This window comes from Coptis chinensis, chromosome 3, assembly GCF_015680905.1.
Source record: "Coptis chinensis isolate HL-2020 chromosome 3, ASM1568090v1, whole genome shotgun sequence".
Classification (NCBI taxonomy): domain Eukaryota; kingdom Viridiplantae; phylum Streptophyta; class Magnoliopsida; order Ranunculales; family Ranunculaceae; genus Coptis; species Coptis chinensis.
Genome location: NC_141458.1, coordinates 79,351,159 through 79,361,376, shown reverse-complemented (window position 1 = coordinate 79,361,376; position 10,218 = coordinate 79,351,159).

The window sequence follows — 10,218 nt, the reverse complement described above, 5'->3', positions numbered from 1 at the left end:
CATCTCTTCTCTCAAACAGGATGATTTGTCGGTTTCAGCTTATTTTATGAAATTGAAATCTTTATGGGATGAATTAAACTCATTCACTATTTTGCAGCCATGTACCTGCGGCAATGGTAAGGCTATGGCTGAAAGTTTTCAACAAGATCGAGCTATGGAATTCCTACAAGGTTTACATGACCAGTATGTCACTATTTTAAGCCAAATTTTGCTTATGGGACCATTTCCTACCGCAACAAAAATGTACTATCTTGTCTGCCAAGAAGAAAAGTAGCAAGAGATACATTCGTTTCAATCTTGCAGGACTGAAGCTGCAACTCTATATACCAGCACTAAATCTAGTGGCTATGTTCGACCTACTTGCCATGTACCTTGGGCTACCAATTCCAATAGTCAGCCGCATTTTCATTGTGATCATTGTGGTCATGATAATCATACCATTGATCGCTGCTACAAACTTCATGGATATCCTCCAAAGAAGTCAGATACTTCAGGTAGCAAACCAAACAATACCTACACCATCTCTGCATATCACTCAAGAGCAATACCATAAGCTTCTTGCTGATGGCTACAGGTAACATCCATTCAGGTGCTAACCTTACAGGTATGGCTCTTTCTATTCTCCCAAATTCCATTTGGATTATTAACACTGGTGCCACCACTCACATTTGTTATTCTTTGACATTATTTGCATCTTATAAATCATGTCCTAAGCCATGCTTTGTTCAACTCCCTGATGGTTCAAATACGCAGATTTCTCATATTGGCTCTATTCTTCTTTCACCAAATCTCACTTTACATAATGTGTTTCATATCCCATCTTTTAAATACAACTTATTATCTGTCAGTCAACTCACCAAAACTGAAAATTGTGCTGTCACTTTTTTTTTCCTAACTCTTGTTCATTTGACCTATCAACGAGGAAGATGATTGAACAGGGGAACATCCATGATGGTCTTTATTTTTACAACACGTCACCAGTGGCTCTATTAGTTGTTGCGCCTCCTACTCTTGATCTTTGGCATTGGCGTTTAGGCCATATTCCTTTTTGTTCCTTAGAACACCTAGTCAAGCAATTTCCTATAATTTAATGTTCAAATAATCATGTTTGTGATGTTTTTCCTCAAGCGAAACAAACACGTTTACCATTTTCTTCTAGTTCCATTACTACATTGCATGCTTTTGAGTTAATAAATTGTCATATTTGGGGTCATTTTTCATAACCTTCTTTAAATGGTTCTCGTTATTTTTTAACTATTGTGGATGATTATACTAGATGCACTTGGATTTATCTTATGCATGTTAAGTCTCAAACTCTAAGCTTGTTGAAATCTTTTTTTGCCATTGTCAAAACACAATTTTCATCCAAAGTATGTTCATTCTCTTCTTCATAGCCATGGCACACATTTTTTTAAAGCAATTCAAAAAGTTCAATCAGATAATGGTTCAGAATTTTTGTCTAAGGATATGCAATCTTTCTTTTCTTTAAATGACATTATTCATTAAAGAAGTTGTGTTGGGACTCCCCAAAAAAATGGTGATGTAGAGCGCAAACACCATCATATTTTAGAAGTAGCTAGCACTCGGGCATTATGCTTTCAAGCTCACTTACCTTTAACTTTTTGGGGTGAATGTGTTGTCACAGCAGTTTACCTTATAAATAAAATGCCTACCCCTCTTCTATTGAGTAAATCCCCATAAGAAATCTTACTTACATTACCACCAATTTATAGTCATTTACGTGTTTTTGGCAGCTTATGTTATGTCCATAATGCTAATATTAAACACAAATTTGATCAACATGCTAAACCTGGTATTTTTGTTGGTTATCCTTATGCACAAAAAGGGTACCGAGTTTATGATATTGCAACTCAAATTGTATACACTTATCGTGATGTTATTTTTTATGAAAGCATTTTTCCTTTAAAGGATCTGTCTAAACTCCAGTCTACTTCTTCTTATGTTACACCATTTTTAGCTTATTTCATTATGAATCCATTATGAATGAACATAGTATCTTACCTTCTAGTCGTCCATCTTCTCAGGTTGATCACACTCACAGCTCATGCGCAAACTCTGACCCAATTGTTTCTCTAACTACTCCAGGTTCCATATCTCATTACGCCCATCCTCCACAGGTTATACCCGACACCCATGTTGTTGAATCCATTTATTCCAATATTGATTAACTTCCTGCCACTCAATCAACTGATGAACCAGTCCTTTCCAATCCTCAGAGAAACCGTCACCACCTCCAAAACCTCTAATTAAAGGCTATGTTTGGCCTAAAGCTTCTACTATTACTCATGGATGTTCCACTTCAACATCACCTTCTACATTGTCAGGTACACCCTACCCTCTCCATCATTATCTTACATATTCTAATTTCTCTCCAGCACATAGATGTTTTCTTTCTACCATTACTTCTACAGAGGTGCCTTAGACATTTTCTGAGGCGGTAAAAGTGCCCCATTGGTGGGAAGCTATGGAGAAAGAAATTATGCCACTTGAAAAGAACCATACATGGAGTCTTGTATCTCTTCCTTCTCACAAGAAACCTATTAAGTGCAAATGGGTGTTCACAATCAAGTACAAATCTTATGGTACTATCGAACGCTACAAAGCACACTTAGTTGCTAAGGGTTTTACCCAAGTTGAAGGTCTAGACTACCACGACACTTTTGCTCCAGTCGCCAAGCTTATGACTGTTTGTACTCTTATTTCTCTTGTTGCTATCAAAGGGTGGTCTCTCCACCAAATGGATGTTAATAATGTTTTTTTACAAGGTGATTTAAATGAAAAGATTTATATAACTCTTCCTCCAGCCGGCTGGGCAGTTTAAGCGCCTATTAATCACCGCTTAATCGGTGCATAAGCGCTATGCGCCCCTCGACTGATCTGATCAAGAAAAAATTTAGAGGTCTGAGCAGGTACCATAAAACGGACGATTTCTTCCACTTAATCGGCGATTAATTGGAAAATCGGTATAAAAAAACACCGATTAATAGGTTTATAGGTTTTATTTGTTTTTTTTTTTAAATTTAAGTCCACAAAAAAGCCCAAAAAAGAAAAGCCCACAAATCTATATATTGAAAACGTTTCGCTTCACCGAGGAAAAATAATCAAAACTGTAAAAAGTGAAAAACCACCAAAGAAAACTCTTAGGCCAGCTAGCACTCCACCACTCAGGCTTGTAGTTTTTTTACTTTATTTTGTTTTAGGTTGTTATATCACTTATATATGACATATGTATTATAGGTTAACTATTCCGATTAATCCCCGATTAATCGCGATTAATCCGATTAATCGCTATAAGCTCTTGGAGCGACTTGCTCCCGATAGACAGGGGGAGAGGCGAGTCTGTAATCTTCATAAATCTTTTTATAGTTTAAAACAAGCCTTGCGTCAGTGGTTTGCTAAACTTTCTTCTGTTCTTTTGAGTGTTGGCTTATCTCAGTCTAAAGCATATTACTATTTATTCATTCTAAGGGAAGGTACTTCAATGACATTTGTCTTGATATATGTCGATGATATTATTGTTTCAGGCAACAATGATATGGCTATTATGCATTTCAAATAATTTTTAGCATCCAAGTTTTCTATCAAAGGCCTTGGCAAGCTTAAATACTTCTTGGGGATTTAAGTGGCTCGCTCTAAAAAAGACATTTTTTTTTATCACAACAGAAATATGTTCTTGATAGTCTACATGATACTGGTCTTATTGGTGGTCATATCTCTCCCTTTCCCATGGAGCAACATCTTCGTTTATCTCCTGCTGATGGTACTTTGTTAACAGACCCTACCTCTTATCGGCGTTTGGTGGGTCGCCTTATCTATCTCACAGTAACAAGACCAGATATTAACTATGCAGTTCATGTCTTAAGCCAATTTATGCATTCTCCACGAAGTGCTCACTTAGATGTTGCTCATCATTTGGTTCGTTATTTGAAGGGTTCCATTGGCAAAGGCATTTTTTTCTCATCTTCTAACACATTGGATGTGCGTGTTTTTTGTGATTTTGACTGGGCTGGTTGTCCTTAAACACGCCGCTCGACGACTGGTTATTGTATTTTCTTGGGATCTAATTTGATCTCTTGGAAAACAAAGAAACAAAACACTATTTCAAGGTCTTCTGCTGAAGCTGAATATAGGGTCATGGCTACTTTAGCTTCTGAATTACAATGGATGCATTTTTTATTTCAAGATTTTGGTATTCTGAGTAATTCTCCCTATCTCTTCTATTATGACAATCAAGCTGCTTTACATATTGCTAATAATCAAGTTTTTCATGAACGGACTAAGCATATAGAGATTGATTGTCATTTTGTTTGTGAGAATATCATGTCCAAGCTTCTTCTTCCACAATTTGTTTCTTCATCTTCTCAATTGGCTGATGTCTTCACTAAACCATTGGGAAAAGATGTTTTTCAAAATTTGATTTCCAAGCTGGGTGTTCTTCACATTCACCCTCCACCTTGAGGGGGAGTAATAACGTGATAGATTCCTATTATTCATAACTCTTAGTTTGCTAGCTAGTTGTATTGATCTCCTCACATATTCTAGGAAATATACTTGTAAATCTATAACAACCTTGCTTATATATATGAAACATGAACACTCTCAACAATTAGTGAGAGTCAAAACTCAGTCTCTTAGCCTTCTTATTACTAGCAAATTTGCATGCGCGTTGCACTTGCAACATGTCCATTTGAGAGTAAAGATTGTGAAATTATACCAACGTACTTGGCAAAATGGTAGTAGATAGTACCAACAAGTTTCCTGGAAAGTAAAAAAGATTTACACAGGTGCTTAGCAGAGGTTACCATATTTGCAGTTTAGCCATTTGGACATTGCGTCTTCTTCTAGCTTAGGACGTTGCTAAATCCTCGAGCCTCGACTACTTTCTTTCTCAATATTATAGCATGGCATGGACTGTAAAGCCCAATTGAGGTAAAGTAGTTTAATACTCTGCATTACCTAACATTCTACCCATATTTGGATTATGGCTAGATGGGGCGTTGGTAATTAGTGTCCAATGTGTCTGCACTCATCCTAAATTAATTTACAAACTAATAATTCAAACTAATTTCAAAAAGGATAAAATAAATAAGAGCGTTAAACAAATGGAACAACATTTGCACCAATAGACCTGATTTCAATTTTGAAGGATTTAGGATACAGTCCAAATCCAAAGCCACACCAAAGAGAATACATGGGCCTTCTAATAGAAGTCGGAGCACATAAAATCTGACAACAATGGTAGCTTAAGACTTTCATTTTTTTTAGGAAGGAGACAATTGTTCCATACTGCCATGTTGAACATGGATAATGGATCCACTAATCATCATTGCCAAACGAAAAAAAAAAAATGCTATTGGTTTTCTCTTGTTACCACTATCGCCATTCTTCACTAACCATATGTTTATTCTATGAGAGTAAGTCAAATGGAGAGCTACTAAATTAGGCTGCTAAAAGGTGCCACATAGGCTTTTTAGCTTGCCCAGTCAAATTTGGCACCCCGAAATCAAAAAACCAATCCAATCGCGTTTTTTGTTTTGAAGTGCTAAATGATACGAACGGCATAGTTTCTGCCGTCCGTCCAATATTTTGTAACTTAAGTTCAAATTTTTTTGGACGGACGGCACAGTTTCTGCCGTCCGTCAAAATTTAACACACGGACGGCAGAAACTATGTCGTCTGTCTCCCGAACGTATTATAGCAACTGCTAGCGAAGGTCTTAACTTTGGCTGGGTTTTTGACTCCTTCCAAATTTAAGACCCTTTTAGCAACCCCATTGGAATGACATTTTTGTGATAGGGGTGTTGTATTTGCCTTTAGCAGCTCATATAGCCCCCATTGGACTTGCTCTGAAATGCGTTGGCATGATCATCTATAACAACAAAAAACAATAACATATGTTAATTTCAAGAAAACCCAATAAAAGTATCTACAACAATAACATAAACAAATTAATGAAAAACAATACGTAACCGATTGTGAGGAACACCAATCAAAATGTTGAGTTGGACCATTGCAACTACATTCACTTTCATTACTCTTCAACCATTCAGGAGGATGAATTTGTTCCATTACCAAGTATGAAGCATTATAAGAAAGGAACAACAAACCAATACCTTTACACTCACCAACTTTTCTAAACAAAAACTTAATTTCGGACTACACTCTACACAATTATTCATTTCTAACCTAAGCATCGCATTATTAATTGCTTACTGCAAATATGACTTCTTTGCCAAATAAAACCCGCACTTTCTTTGCTAATCACTACGTAAGAACTCGTAAATGCTTAATATGCAGTTATAATCTACCAATCTCATGGACTATAAGTTAGGTCCTTCATGTACTTGTTTTGTAAAACCCAACCAAGTATAACCAAACTTTAACACTTGGGATTGTAAGAAAAACTGAGTTTATAGTGGTAAAACTAATAACAGTGGTATTTTCACTAAAAGACTAAAAATATGGGGAAAGAGGGATTTCTCCCTTCCTTTATCTTCATGAGAAAGAACTTCATCTTCTACATGTATGCCAAATTCTCCATTCCTAACTCCCTAGGACTCCAAAGTCGTGCATATTTTTGCAACCCCTTTCAATTGTTAGACGAAAAAAAAGATCACCATTAAGTAAGAAACATATCAATTTGGAAGTGGAGCTTACCCAAACTACTCAAAGAATGAATGTACCCCTAATCTCAAGCAAAATGGCTATCCTACACATATATAGAAAACGCCTTCAGTTTTTGCAAGCCATAAACCATAACAAACTCAATTAGCCAAATAACCATAACAAACTCAATTAGCAAAATCCCAAACCGTCATTGCTCGTGTTGTGATTGAACATGTCTGTGCGCTCGTCGCTCTACCCTCTAGCTTAGTATTTGTACAAGTTTTTTCAAAGAGCATAAGTCCTGGAAAAAAAAAAAAAAAAAAAAAAAAAAAAAAAAAAAAAAAAAAAACTTTAGAATTGCAAAATAGCTCGAATTGACAACTTGCTAAACATATTAAAACTTTAAAAGTCCTAGAATAAGATAAAAATCCAATCAATTTTATGCCGAATTCAAGAGACTACTAACCTTTCATCACAAATTAGGAGAGTTATAGATAGTCTTGTTCATGGCGTTAACACTCTTCACTGAAATACATACACACACAAATGTTACAAAGAGTTTTTAAAACTAAATCAGAAACCTTCAAACTCTTCAAATGAAACCAAAAGAATGATAATAGTAGTTACATTGCAGTAATAAGAAATAATAAAAGGAATCAATGGAAAATGCATGCTATTTTCTTTAATTACACATTATCTATACCCAAAAAAAAACAAACAAACGATGCCGAATCAAAATTTGGAATCCACCCATTCGTCTAAACAATCATTAATTGCGCAATCATGAAACAGTCATGAAGAAAGATATACCATTACTGATGAAAAAATGTAGACCCTTAATTGAAAAATAACTTTAGAACAATATGTAATTTCAGCAATTCTTATTTCAAAGTAACAGATTCAAAATCTAGATATGAAACTTACAATAAAGGGGTAGATATAAGAGAAATTGGAACAAACGTCGTAGATATCTCAAATATTGATTAAGATAGAGTGTGAGAGAAAAAGCGCGCAATGTTTCAAGTGAATTTTAAGTTTTCTTTGTTTGTCTTTCGGGGAGGCATCTGTGAAAAGGAATTTTGTCTTTTCAGAGCCTTGCATTTTCGGGGGCATATAATTTTTTATCCAAACTTGTTGAACCAAAAAATGGTTATTTTGGAGAGTTTGCTTTCTTATTAGAATAGATTTACAAAGTTCTCGCTATTTTTGAGATTCGTTCTTCCATCAAGGTCTCTCTGTCTCTCTCAACCCAAGACATTTGGAAGTTGACAATCAGCATAGCTGAGGATGAAGTACAAGTAATAGTTGCAAAAGTATGAAATACAATTAATAGTGTCATTGTAGGGTGTAAAGTGATTATTGATATACAAACATAAATTCATGAAGGGTTTTGTTGTGGATAAACAACTGCGGAAACAACGTTATCCACTACAAATACATTAACCCTACACAAGGATTGATCTTTCTCACTAGACAAGACTTCAACACCATCCAAGTACTATCCCAACACTTCTCAATCTTAATTAAACAAGCATATAAAGTAAAACAATTAATGTAGAAGAAGAACAAACCACAAGACGAGATATATCGTGGTTCGGCAATTTGCCTACGTCCACACTGCGAGTTCAAAGCGTTACTAGATGTCCAGAGTAACAGATTATAAGAGCTCTCAATTCACTCACTAAGAATGACTCACTAAGAATTTCTCTCTTACAATTTCTCTCTTTCTTTCTTTTGGTTAGGTTAAGTTTTTACAAAAAATACTTATATTTATATTGTTTCCGAAAATAGTAGAAGTCCTGCTGAAATATAGTGGGGCACGGGTGCGTCCTTGGCTAGGCAAAAGTTGAGTGCGGGCGCGCCTAACAACATGTTCATTTGCCAAGAGAGGAGCGCTGGTGCGCCCTTGTCCAGGCATACATAAGCGCGGGCGTGCCTTACACGAGAGAAAGAAAGAAAAAAAAAACACCTTTTTTCTCTATATTCTCCACCTTGGTGAGGTTTTAACACATAAAACCGAGCTAAACACATCCAGCAAGAAGTACTAGTCCTCGAAACTCGCAGTCAACTGCCCCGAAGGGCCATGCCCACAAAGGGCTCTTTCAAACATGTAGGATTTGGAGCAAGTCCAAACAGTGTTGGAACTTAACTCCGGTGACAATCTTTGTCAACATATCAGTAGGATTGTCATGGGTGTCCACTTTCTCAAGTGCTACATCACCATCCTCAACGAAATCCCATATAAAGTGATAACGGACATCAATATGCTTGGTCCGAGCATGATGAACCTAGTTCTTCGCCAAATGAATAGCACTTTGACTATCACAATACAAAACAACACTGTTCTGCTCAATACCCATATTATCCATAAGACTTCGAAGCCATAATACCTCTTTCACTACCTCTGCCATTGCCATATACTCTGCCTCAGTAGTAGATAGAGCAACTGAAGCCTATAGCATAGACCTCCAACTAACTGGTGCACCATGCATCATAAACACATAACCAGTAGGCGATTGTCGTCTATCTAGATCACCTGTATAATCTGAATCCACATACCCACTGACATAACAAGTGCCTCCACCATAAACTAATCCCACATCCAAGGTACCCTTCAAGTACCTCAAAACCCATTTCACTACTTCCCAATGCTGCTTCCCAGGATTTGTCATATACCTTCTTATAACACTAACTGCCTGTGAAATGTCTGGGCATGTACACACCATAGCATACATCAAACTGCCCACGGCACTTGTATAAGGAACATGAGCCATATGCTTTTGTTCCTCCATTGAACTAGGAGAGAACTTAGGTGAAAGCCTAAAATGCCTAGCTAAATGAGTAGAAACTGACTTTGCACTCTCCATACCAAATCGAGAAATGACTTTTTGAAGGTATTTCTTCTGAGATACAACTATCTGTCGCTTCTTCCTATCTCTGTCAATCTCTATGCCCAATATTTTCTTGGCTCCACCTAAGTCTTTCATCTCAAAATCAGAGCTAAGTTGAGATTTCAACTTGTCTATCTCCACCATGCTTTTGGAAGCAATAAGCATGTCATCCACATAAAGCAGGAGATAGATGAAGACATTACCAAGAAGCTTATGAAAGTAAACATAATAGTCATACTTACTTCAGGTGTACTCATCTTGCATCATGAACGTGTCAAAGCACTTGTACCATTGCCTTGGCGATTGCTTTAAACCATACAATAACCGATTCAACTTGCACAAACGATCTTCTTTCTTAGCAATAACAAAACCCTCAAGTTGTCTCATATAGATCTCTTCCTCCAAATCCCCATGCAAGAAAGCAGTTTTCACATCAAATTGCTCTAACTCCAAGTTGAAGTGAGCAACTAAACTCAATAACACACAAATGAAAGTATGTTTGACCACCGAGGAGAATACCTCATTGTAGTCGACTCCTTCCTTCTGTGAGAAACCCTTTGCTACCACTCTTGCCTTGTACCCAGTACTGTCAGACTCAGGAAGGACCGCTTTTTTTCTGAACACCCATTTACTGCCTATAGTCTTTTTTCCCTTTGGCAATAAAACTAGGTCCCTTGTGTGATTTTTATCAAGAGATTCT